The sequence below is a fragment of the Balaenoptera physalus genome (genome assembly GCF_965194825.1).
Source record: "Balaenoptera physalus genome assembly, chromosome: 11".
NCBI classification, from domain to species: domain Eukaryota; kingdom Metazoa; phylum Chordata; class Mammalia; order Artiodactyla; family Balaenopteridae; genus Balaenoptera; species Balaenoptera physalus.
In genome coordinates, this window is record NC_138896.1 from 67,922,824 (window position 1) to 67,936,545 (window position 13,722).

The following is a 13,722-nucleotide window of genomic DNA, read 5'->3' on the forward strand; positions in this document are numbered from 1 at the left end:
TAGATAGCCTCAACCATCAGAGGGCAGAGAGCAGAAGCAGGAAAAACTACAATCCTGCAGCCTGTGGACCAAAAACCACATTTACAGAAAGACAGACAAGATGAAAAGGCAGAGGGCTATGTACCAGATGAAGGAACAAGAAAAAACCCCAGAAAAACAACTAAATGAAGTGGAGATAGGCAACCTTCCAGAGAAAGAATTCAGAATAATGATAGTGAAGATGATCCAGGACCTCGGAATAAGAATGGAGGCAAAGATTGAGAAGATGCAAGAAATGATTAACAAAGACCTAGAAGAATTAAAGAACAAACAAACAGAGATGACCAATACAATAACTGAAATGAAAACTACACTAGAAGGAATCAATAGCAGAATAACTGAGGCAGAAGAACGGATAAGTGACCTGGAAGACAGAATGGTGGAATTCACTGCTGCGGAACAGACTAAAGAAAAAAGAATGAAAAGAAATGAAGACAGCCTAAGAGACCTCTGGGACAACATTAAACGCAACAACATTCGCATTATAGGGGTCCCAGAAGGAGAAGAGAGAGAGAAAGGACCAGAGAAAATATTTGAAGAGATTATAGTCGAAAACTTCCCTAACATGGGAAAGGAAATAGCCATCCAAGTCCAGGAAGCGCAGAGAGTCCCATACAGAATAAACCCAAGGAGAAACACGCCGAGACACATAGTAATCAAAGTGGCAAAAATTAAAGACAAAGAAAAATTATTGAAAGCAGCAAGGGAGAAACGACAAATAACATACAAGGGAACTCCCATAAGGTTAACAGCTGATTTCTCAGCAGAAACTCTGCAAGCCAGAAGGGAGTGGCATGATATACTTAAAGTGATGAAAGGGAAGAACCTACAACCAAGATTACTCTTCCCGGCAAGGATCTCATTTAGATTTGATGGAGAAATCAAAAGCTTTAGAGACAAGCAAAAGCTAAGAGAATTCAGCACCACCAAACCAGCTCTACAACAAATGCTAAAGGAACTTCTCTAAGTGGGAAACACAAGAGAAGAAAAGGACCTACAAAAACAAACCCAAAACAATTAAGAAAATGGTCATAGGAACATACATATCGATAATTACCTTAAACGTGAATGGATTAAACGCCCCAACCAAAAGACATAGACTGGCTGAATGGATACAAAAACAGGACCCATATATATGCTGTCTACAAGAGACCCACTTTAGACCTAGGGACACATACAGACTGAAAGTTAGGGGATGGAAAAAGATATTCCATGCAAATGGAAATCAAAAGAAAGCTGGAGTAGCTATACTCATATCAGATAAAATAGACTTTAAAATAAAGAATGTTACAAGAGACAAGGAAGGACACTACATAATGATCCAGGGATCAATCCAAGAAGAAGATATAACAATTATAAATATATATGCACCCAACATTGGAGCACCTCAATACATAAGGCAACTGCTAACAGCTATAAAAGAGGAAATCGACAGTAACACAATAATAGTGGGGGACTTTAACACTTCACTTACACCAATGGACAGATCATCCAAAATGAAAATAAATAAGGAAACAGAAGCTTTAAATGACACAATAGACCAGATAGATTTAATTGATATATATAGGTCATTCCATCCAAAAACAGCAGATTACACGTTCTTCTCAAGTGCGCATGGAACATTCTCCAGGATAGATCACATCTTGGGTCACAAATCAAGCCTCAGTAAATTTAAGAAAATTGAAATCATACCAAGCATCTTTTCTGACCACAACGCTATGAGATTAGAAATGAATTACAGGGAAAACAACGTAAAAAAGACAAACACATGGAGGCTAAACAATACGTTACTAAATAACCAAGAGATCACTGAAGAAATCAAAGAGGAAATAAAAAAATACCTAGAGACAAATGACAATGAAAACACGACGACCCAAAACCTATGGGATGCAGCAAAAGCGGTTCTAAGAGGGAAGTTTATAGCTATACAAGCCTACCTAAAGAAACAAGAAAAATCTCAAGTAAACAATTTAACCTTACACCTAAAGAAACTAGAGAAATAAGAACAAACAAAACCCAAAGGTAGCAGAAGGAAAGAAATCATAAAGATCAGAGCAGAAATAAATGAGATAGAAACAAAGAAAACAATAGCAAAGATCAATAAAACTAAAAGTTGGTTCTTTGAGAAGATAAACAAAATTGATAAGCCATTAGCCAGACTCATCAAGAAAAAGAGGGAGAGGACTCAAATCAATAAAATCAGAAATGAAAAAGGAGAAGTTACAACAGACACTGCAGAAATACAAAATATCCTAAGAGACTACTATAAGCAACTTTATACCAATAAAATGGACAACCTGGAAGAAATGGACAAATTCTTAGAAAGGTATAACCTTCCAAGACTGAATCAGGAAGAAACAGAAAATATGAACAGACCAATCACAAGTAATGAAATTGAAACTGTGATTAAAAATCTTCCAACAAACGAAAGTCCAGGACCAGATGGCTTCACAGGTGAATTCTATCAAACATTTAGAGAAGAGCTAACACCCATCCTTCTCAAACTCTTCCAAAAAATTGCAGAGGAAGGAACACTCCCAAACTCATTCTATGAGGCCACCATCACCCTGATACCAAAACCAGACAAAGACACTACAAAAAAAGAAAATTACAGACCAATATCACTGATGAATATAGATGCAAAAATCCTCAACAAAATACTAGCAAACAGAATCCAACAACACATTAAAAGGATCATACACCACGATCAAGTGGGATTTATCCCAGGGATGCAAGGATTCTTCAATATACACAAATCAATCAATGTGATACACCATATTAACAAACTGAAGAATAAAAACCATATGATCATCTCAATAGATGCAGAAAAAGCTTTTGACAAAATTCAACACCCATTTATGATAAAAACTCTCCAGAAAGTGGGCATAGAGGGAACCTACCTCAACATAATAAAGGCCATATATGACAAACCCACAGCAAACATCATTCTCAATGGTGAAAAACTGAAAGCATTTCCTCTAAGATCAGGAACGAGACAAGGATGTCCACTCTCACCACTATTATTCAACATAGTTCTGGAAGTCCTAGCCACGGCAATCAGAGAAGAAAAAGAAATAAAAGGAATACAAATTGGAAAAGAGGAAGTAAAACTTTCACTGTTTGCGGATGACATGATACTATACATAGAGAATCCTAAAACTGCCACCAGAAAACTGCTAGAGCTAATTAATGAATATGGTAAAGTTGCAGGATACAAAATTAATGCACAGAAATCTCTTGCATTCCTATACACTAATGATGAAAAATCTGAAAGAGAAATTATGGAAACACTCCCATTTACCATTGCAACAAAAAGAATAAAATACCTAGGAATAAACCTACCTAGGGAGACAAAAGACCTGTATGCAGAAAACTATAAGACACTGATGAAAGAAATTAAAGATGATACCAACAGATGGAGAGATATACCATGTTCTTGGATTGGAAGAATCAACATTGTGAGAATGAGTATACTACCCAAAGCAATCTACAGATTCAATGCAATCCCTATCAGATTACCAATGGCATTTTTTACGGAGCTAGAACAAACCATCTTAAAATTTGTATGGAGACACAAAAGACCCCGAATAGCCAAAGCAGTCTTGAGGCAAAAAAATGGAGCTGGAGGAATCAGACTCCCTGACTTCAGACTATACTACAAAGCTACAGTAATCAAGACAATATGGTACTGGCACAAAAACAGAAACATAGATCAATGGAACAAGATAGAAAGCCCAGAGATTAACCCACGCACCTATGGTCAACTAATCTATGACAAAGGAGGCAAAGATATACAATGGAGAAAAGACAGTCTCTTCAATAAGTGGTGCTGGGAAAACTGGACAGCTACATGTAAAAGAATGAAATTAGAATACTCCCTAACACCATACACAAAAATAAACTCAAAATGGATTAGAGACCTAAATATAAGACTGGACACTATAAAACTCTTAGAGGAAAACATAGGAAGAACACTCTTTGACATAAATCACAGCAAGATCTTTTTTGATCCACCTCCTAGAGTAATGGAAATAAAAACAAAAATAAACAAGTGGGACCTAATGAAACTTCAAAGCTTTTGCACAGCAAAGGAAACCATAAACAAGACGAAAAGACAACCCTCAGAATGGGAGAAAATATTTGCAAATGAATCAACAGACAAAGGATTAATCTCCAAAATATATAAACAGCTCATTCAGCTCAATATCAAAGAAACAAACACCCCAATCCAAAAATGGGCAGAAGACCTAAATAGACATTTCTCCAGAGAAGACATACAGACGGCCACGACGCACATGAAAAGCTGCTCAACATCACTAATTATTAGAGAAATGCAAATCAAAACTACAATGAGGTATCACCTCACTCCTGTTAGAATGGGCATCATCAGAAAATCTACAAACAACAAATGCTGGAGAGGGTGTGGAGAAAAGGGAACCCTCTTGCACTGTTGGTGGGAATGTAAATTGATACAGCCACTATGGAGAACAATATGGAGGTTCCTTAAAAAACTAAAAATAGAATTACCATATGACCCAGCAATCCCACTACTGGGCATATACCCAGAGAAAACCGTAATTCAAAAAGACACATGCACCCAAATGTTCATTGCAGCACTATTTACAATAGCCAGGTCATGGAAGCAACCTAAATGCCCATCAACAGACGAATGGATAAAGAAGATGTGGTACATATATACAATGGAATATTACTCAGCCATAAAAAGGAACGAAATTGAGTCATTTGTTGAGACGTGGATGGATCTAGAGACTGTCATACAGAGTGAAGTAAGTCAGAAAGAGAAAAACAAATATCATATATTAATGCATGTATGTGGAACCTAGAAAAATGGTACAGATGAGCCAGTTTGCAGGGCAGAAGTTGAGACACAGATGTAGAGAATGGACATATGGACACCAAGGGGGGAAAACTGCGGTGAGGTGGGGATGGTGGTGTGCTGAATTGGGCGATTGGGATTGACATGTATACACTGATGTGTATAAAATTGATGCCTAATAAGAACCTGCAGTATAAAAAAAACAAACAAAACAACTAATACTAAACTTTCATTGGGTTATTTGTATGGAAAAATGTTAATATAAATGTTTTAGACATTACATGAAATTTCTAAAAATCTTATAACTGTATTTGTATGGAAATATGTATGGAAATATGTTAATATAAATGTTTCAGACATTACATGAAATTTCTAAAAATCTTAAAAAAAAAAAAAAAAATACGTGTAAGTACCACTGAGCTCTTGAAACATTTCTGCCTGAGAGTCGGGCCAGATTTGAGTTCATTTCAGATTAACTAGCCAAGGACATTTCTCGAGGGCAGGGGTCGTTTGCAGCTCCGCAGGCCTTGTGAATGTTAAGTGCCCTTGAGCACAGTTTTTCAAGTTGTTGTTACGGGAAAAGGCCACAAGGCGGCAGCACTTCTTCATGTCCTCTGTGTTAACTTGGGCAAACACAACCTTAGAGGGAGTCTTGGTGTTGGGTTGCAAATTGGAGTCTAACGTGGATGAACACACACCGCAGGGCTTGTGTATCTTTACCTCGTCCCCCTTACACTGCACCGCCAGTCCCCAGGCAAATCCCAAGCCTTGAAAATGTGCTATTCTGAGGGAGCTGTGGTTTGTAGGTGGGGTGATTCTAATGAAGGAGGCTGGAACTGGATACCCCACTAGCAGGAGCTGTGGAGATCCGGTGTCCTTTCACAGCTCCTCCCTCCCAGCGGTTCTACCATCATTTGGGTACACTAGGCTTTGCTTACCTGTAAGAGTTCTGTCTTGGATCGGGAGGTTGTGGTACCATGCAGAGCAGAATGGGCAATAGAGGTCTAAGGAGCCGGTGATCTGGTGGCACGTCCTCCTTCCTGTCTCCCTCAGCAACAGCATACTCCAGCCTTGGGACCCAGGCCTCCTGAGGCTCTAGGCTTGTGACATCAGCCCACGTCACAGAGGCCTGAGGCTAATAGAGTAGGCATTTCTTGCCTTTTTCTTGTTTTATAATTTAGTATTGATTTCCTATTTCAGCATAGTTTATATACAGTGTTGTGTTTGAGTTCTCCAGCAAGGTGATGAAGTTATGAATGTAGCTGTACCTGTAGTATTTTGGATTCTTTTCCCTGTTAGGTTATTGAAGAATATTGAGTAGCGTTCCTTGTGCTATCAGGTGTGTCATCGTTGATGAATTCTTTTTGACACATTAGTGTGTTTCTCTTCATCCCAACCTCCGACTTCATCCTTCCCCGTTCCCCAATTTCCCCCTCTGGGAACTCTACACTTCTTATTTCCGTTTGTGAACCTGTGTTTCATGTCTGTACTGCATCCTTTGTATCCCTTCTTAGACTCCACATACAAGTGATATCCTGGGATATGTGTCTTTTTGTCTCTAAATTACCAGAATTAGTGAGATCATCTACTGCTCCATCCATGTTGCTGCCAATAGCATGGGTTCATTTTGCTTTCTGGATGAGTGATAGTCGCCAGAATGTAAGTAGCACAACATCTTTATCCATTCATCTCTCGCTGGACATTTCGGTCGTTTGTGTGTCTGGGCTATGGTAAAGAGTAGCACCACGTCCGTTGGGGTGCAAGTGTTTTATTCCAATGATGGTATTCTCTGGTTATACGAACTGGAGTGCAGTTTCCGTATCTCGTTGTAGCTCCAGTTTTTAGTTTAGTAAGGGACTTGCTAACTGATCTCCATACTGGCTATTATCAATTTACACTCCCACCAACAGCATAGTAGGGTTCCCTTTACTGCCTGCCCTCTTGAGCACTGACTCTTTTTAGGCTTTTTGAGGACTGCAGCCAGGGAACACCTCGTCTACGTTTCTTTGCATTCTCTGATCATGACAGATCCTGAGCATGTTTTCATTTGATGTGCTGTTTTTAAAAATACGTGTAAGGACCAGAGCCTACCATCAAGCCTCTTAGATAGCCTCAACCATCAGAGGGCAGAGAGCAGAAGCAAGAAAAACTACAATCCTGCAGCCTGTGGACCAAAAACCACATTTACAGAAAGACAGACAAGATGAAAAGGCAGAGGGCTATGTACCAGATGAAGGAACAAGAAAAAACCCCAGAAAAACAACTAAATGAAGTGGAGATAGGCAACCTTCCAGAGAAAGAATTCAGAATAATGATAGTGAAGATGATCCAGGACCTCGGAATAAGAATGGAGGCAAAGATTGAGAAGATGCAAGAAATGATTAACAAAGACCTAGAAGAATTAAAGAACAAACAAACAGAGATGACCAATACAATAACTGAAATGAAAACTACACTAGAAGGAATCAATAGCAGAATAACTGAGGCAGAAGAACGGATAAGTGACCTGGAAGACAGAATGGTGGAATTCACTGCTGCGGAACAGACTAAAGAAAAAAGAATGAAAAGAAATGAAGACAGCCTAAGAGACCTCTGGGACAACATTAAACGCAACAACATTCGCATTATAGGGGTCCCAGAAGGAGAAGAGAGAGAGAAAGGACCAGAGAAAATATTTGAAGAGATTATAGTCGAAAACTTCCCTAACATGGGAAAGGAAATAGCCATCCAAGTCCAGGAAGCGCAGAGAGTCCCATACAGAATAAACCCAAGGAGAAACACGCCGAGACACATAGTAATCAAAGTGGCAAAAATTAAAGACAAAGAAAAATTATTGAAAGCAGCAAGGGAGAAACGACAAATAACATACAAGGGAACTCCCATAAGGTTAACAGCTGATTTCTCAGCAGAAACTCTGCAAGCCAGAAGGGAGTGGCATGATATACTTAAAGTGATGAAAGGGAAGAACCTACAACCAAGATTACTCTTCCCGGCAAGGATCTCATTTGGATTTGATGGAGAAATCAAAAGCTTTAGAGACAAGCAAAAGCTAAGAGAATTCAGCACCACCAAACCAGCTCTACAACAAATGCTAAAGGAACTTCTCTAAGTGGGAAACACAAGAGAAGAAAAGGACCTACAAAAACAAACCCAAAACAATTAAGAAAATGGTCATAGGAACATACATATCGATAATTACCTTAAACGTGAATGGATTAAACGCCCCAACCAAAAGACATAGACTGGCTGAATGGATACAAAAACAGGACCCATATATATGCTGTCTACAAGAGACCCACTTTAGACCTAGGGACACATACAGACTGAAAGTTAGGGGATGGAAAAAGATATTCCATGCAAATGGAAATCAAAAGAAAGCTGGAGTAGCTATACTCATATCAGATAAAATAGACTTTAAAATAAAGAATGTTACAAGAGACAAGGAAGGACACTACATAATGATCCAGGGATCAATCCAAGAAGAAGATATAACAATTATAAATATATATGCACCCAACATTGGAGCACCTCAATACATAAGGCAACTGCTAACAGCTATAAAAGAGGAAATCGACAGTAACACAATAATAGTGGGGGACTTTAACACTTCACTTACACCAATGGACAGATCATCCAAAATGAAAATAAATAAGGAAACAGAAGCTTTAAATGACACAATAGACCAGATAGATTTAATTGATATATATAGGTCATTCCATCCAAAAACAGCAGATTACACGTTCTTCTCAAGTGCGCATGGAACATTCTCCAGGATAGATCACATCTTGGGTCACAAATCAAGCCTCAGTAAATTTAAGAAAATTGAAATCATACCAAGCATCTTTTCTGACCACAACGCTATGAGATTAGAAATGAATTACAGGGAAAACAACGTAAAAAAGACAAACACATGGAGGCTAAACAATACGTTACTAAATAACCAAGAGATCACTGAAGAAATCAAAGAGGAAATAAAAAAATACCTAGAGACAAATGACAATGAAAACACGACGACCCAAAACCTATGGGATGCAGCAAAAGCGGTTCTAAGAGGGAAGTTTATAGCTATACAAGCCTACCTAAAGAAACAAGAAAAATCTCAAGTAAACAATTTAACCTTACACCTAAAGAAACTAGAGAAAGAAGAACAAACAAAACCCAAAGGTAGCAGAAGGAAAGAAATCATAAAGATCAGAGCAGAAATAAATGAGATAGAAACAAAGAAAACAATAGCAAAGATCAATAAAACTAAAAGTTGGTTCTTTGAGAAGATAAACAAAATTGATAAGCCATTAGCCAGACTCATCAAGAAAAAGAGGGAGAGGACTCAAATCAATAAAATCAGAAATGAAAAAGGAGAAGTTACAACAGACACTGCAGAAATACAAAATATCCTAAGAGACTACTATAAGCAACTTTATACCAATAAAATGGACAACCTGGAAGAAATGGACAAATTCTTAGAAAGGTATAACCTTCCAAGACTGAATCAGGAAGAAACAGAAAATATGAACAGACCAATCACAAGTAATGAAATTGAAACTGTGATTAAAAATCTTCCAACAAACAAAAGTCCAGGACCAGATGGCTTCACAGGTGAATTCTATCAAACATTTAGAGAAGAGCTAACACCCATCCTTCTCAAACTCTTCCAAAAAATTGCAGAGGAAGGAACACTCCCAAACTCATTCTATGAGGCCACCATCACCCTGATACCAAAACCAGACAAAGACACTACAAAAAAAGAAAATTACAGACCAATATCACTGATGAATATAGATGCAAAAATCCTCAACAAAATACTAGCAAACAGAATCCAACAACACATTAAAAGGATCATACACCACGATCAAGTGGGATTTATCCCAGGGATGCAAGGATTCTTCAATATACGCAAATCAATCAATGTGATACACCATATTAACAAACTGAAGAATAAAAACCATATGATCATCTCAATAGATGCAGAAAAAGCTTTTGACAAAATTCAACACCCATTTATGATAAAAACTCTCCAGAAAGTGGGCATAGAGGGAACCTACCTCAACATAATAAAGGCCATATATGACAAACCCACAGCAAACATCATTCTCAATGGTGAAAAACTGAAAGCATTTCCTCTAAGATCAGGAACGAGACAAGGATGTCCACTCTCACCACTATTATTCAACATAGTTCTGGAAGTCCTAGCCACGGCAATCAGAGAAGAAAAAGAAATAAAAGGAATACAAATTGGAAAAGAGGAAGTAAAACTTTCACTGTTTGCGGATGACATGATACTATACATAGAGAATCCTAAAACTGCCACCAGAAAACTGCTAGAGCTAATTAATGAATATGGTAAAGTTGCAGGATACAAAATTAATGCACAGAAATCTCTTGCATTCCTATACACTAATGATGAAAAATCTGAAAGAGAAATTATGGAAACACTCCCATTTACCATTGCAACAAAAAGAATAAAATACCTAGGAATAAACCTACCTAGGGAGACAAAAGACCTGTATGCAGAAAACTATAAGACACTGATGAAAGAAATTAAAGATGATACCAACAGATGGAGAGATATACCATGTTCTTGGATTGGAAGAATCAACATTGTGAGAATGAGTATACTACCCAAAGCAATCTACAGATTCAATGCAATCCCTATCAGATTACCAATGGCATTTTTTACGGAGCTAGAACAAACCATCTTAAAATTTGTATGGAGACACAAAAGACCCCGAATAGCCAAAGCAGTCTTGAGGCAAAAAAATGGAGCTGGAGGAATCAGACTCCCTGACTTCAGACTATACTACAAAGCTACAGTAATCAAGACAATATGGTACTGGCACAAAAACAGAAACATAGATCAATGGAACAAGATAGAAAGCCCAGAGATTAACCCACGCACCTATGGTCAACTAATCTATGACAAAGGAGGCAAAGATATACAATGGAGAAAAGACAGTCTCTTCAATAAGTGGTGCTGGGAAAACTGGACAGCTACATGTAAAAGAATGAAATTAGAATACTCCCTAACACCATACACAAAAATAAACTCAAAATGGATTAGAGACCTAAATATAAGACTGGACACTATAAAACTCTTAGAGGAAAACATAGGAAGAACACTCTTTGACATAAATCACAGCAAGATCTTTTTTGATCCACCTCCTAGAGTAATGGAAATAAAAACAAAAATAAACAAGTGGGACCTAATGAAACTTCAAAGCTTTTGCACAGCAAAGGAAACCATAAACAAGACGAAAAGACAACCCTCAGAATGGGAGAAAATATTTGCAAATGAATCAACAGACAAAGGATTAATCTCCAAAATATATAAACAGCTCATTCAGCTCAATATCAAAGAAACAAACACCCCAATCCAAAAATGGGCAGAAGACCTAAATAGACATTTCTCCAGAGAAGACATACAGACGGCCACGACGCACATGAAAAGCTGCTCAACATCACTAATTATTAGAGAAATGCAAATCAAAACTACAATGAGGTATCACCTCACTCCTGTTAGAATGGGCATCATCAGAAAATCTACAAACAACAAATGCTGGAGAGGGTGTGGAGAAAAGGGAACCCTCTTGCACTGTTGGTGGGAATGTAAATTGATACAGCCACTATGGAGAACAATATGGAGGTTCCTTAAAAAACTAAAAATAGAATTACCATATGACCCAGCAATCCCACTACTGGGCATATACCCAGAGAAAACCGTAATTCAAAAAGACACATGCACCCAAATGTTCATTGCAGCACTATTTACAATAGCCAGGTCATGGAAGCAACCTAAATGCCCATCAACAGACGAATGGATAAAGAAGATGTGGTACATATATACAATGGAATATTACTCAGCCATAAAAAGGAACGAAATTGAGTCATTTGTTGAGACGTGGATGGATCTAGAGACTGTCATACAGAGTGAAGTAAGTCAGAAAGAGAAAAACAAATATCATATATTAATGCATGTATGTGGAACCTAGAAAAATGGTACAGATGAGCCAGTTTGCAGGGCAGAAGTTGAGACACAGATGTAGAGAATGGACATATGGACACCAAGGGGGGAAAACTGCGGTGAGGTGGGGATGGTGGTGTGCTGAATTGGGCGATTGGGATTGACATGTATACACTGATGTGTATAAAATTGATGCCTAATAAGAACCTGCAGTATAAAAAAAACAAACAAAACAACTAATACTAAACTTTCATTGGGTTATTTGTATGGAAAAATGTTAATATAAATGTTTTAGACATTACATGAAATTTCTAAAAATCTTATAACTGTATTTGTATGGAAATATGTATGGAAATATGTTAATATAAATGTTTCAGACATTACATGAAATTTCTAAAAATCTTAAAAAAAAAAAAAAATACGTGTAAGTACCACTGAGCTCTTGAAACATTTCTGCCTGAGAGTCGGGCCAGATTTGAGTTCATTTCAGATTAACTAGCCAAGGACATTTCTCGAGGGCAGGGGTCGTTTGCAGCTCCGCAGGCCTTGTGAATGTTAAGTGCCCTTGAGCACAGTTTTTCAAGTTGTTGTTACGGGAAAAGGCCACAAGGCGGCAGCACTTCTTCATGTCCTCTGTGTTAACTTGGGCAAACACAACCTTAGAGGGAGTCTTGGTGTTGGGTTGCAAATTGGAGTCTAACGTGGATGAACACACACCGCAGGGCTTGTGTATCTTTACCTCGTCCCCCTTACACTGCACCGCCAGTCCCCAGGCAAATCCCAAGCCTTGAAAATGTGCTATTCTGAGGGAGCTGTGGTTTGTAGGTGGGGTGATTCTAATGAAGGAGGCTGGAACTGGATACCCCACTAGCAGGAGCTGTGGAGATCCGGTGTCCTTTCACATCTCCTCCCTCCCAGCGGTTCTACCATCATTTGGGTACACTAGGCTTTGCTTACCTGTAAGAGTTCTGTCTTGGATCGGGAGGTTGTGGTACCATGCAGAGCAGAATGGGCAATAGAGGTCCAAGGGGCCGGTGATCTGGTGGCACGTCCTCCTTCCTGTCTCCCTCAGCAACAGCATACTCCAGCCTTGGGACCCAGGCCTGCTGAGGCTCTAGGCTTGTGACATCAGCCCACGTCACAGAGGCCGGAGGGTAATAGAGTAGGCATTTCTTGCCTTTTTCTTGTTTTATAATTTAGTATTGATTTCCTATTTCAGCATAGTTTATATACAGTGTTGTGTTTGAGTTCTCCAGCAAGATGATGAAGTTATGAATGTAGCTGTACCTGTAGTATTTTGGATTCTTTTCCCTGTTACGTTATTGAAGAATATTGAGTAGCGTTCCTTGTGCTATCAGGTGTGTCATCGTTGATGAATTCTTTTTGACACATTAGTGTGTTTCTCTTCATCCCAACCTCCTACTTCATCCTTCCCCGTTCCCCAATTTCCCCCTCTGGGAACTCTACACTTCTTTTTTCCGTTTGTGAACCTGTGTTTCATGTCTGTACTGCATCCTTTGTATCCCTTCTTAGACTCCACATATAAGTGATATCCTGGGATATGTGTCTTTTTGTCTCTAAATTACCAGAATTAGTGAGATCATCTACTGCTCCATCCATGTTGCTGCCAATAGCATGGGTTCATTTTGCTTTCTGGATGAGTGATAGTCGCCAGAATGTAAGTAGCACAACATCTTTATCCATTCATCTCTCGCTGGACATTTCGGTCGTTTGTGTGTCTGGTCTATGGTAAAGAGTAGCACAACGTCCGTTGGGGTGCAAGTGTTTTATTCCAATGATGGTATTCTCTGGTTGTACGAACTGGAGTGCGGTTTCCATATTTCGTGGTAGCTCCAGTTTTTAGTTTAGTAAGGGACTTGCTAACTGA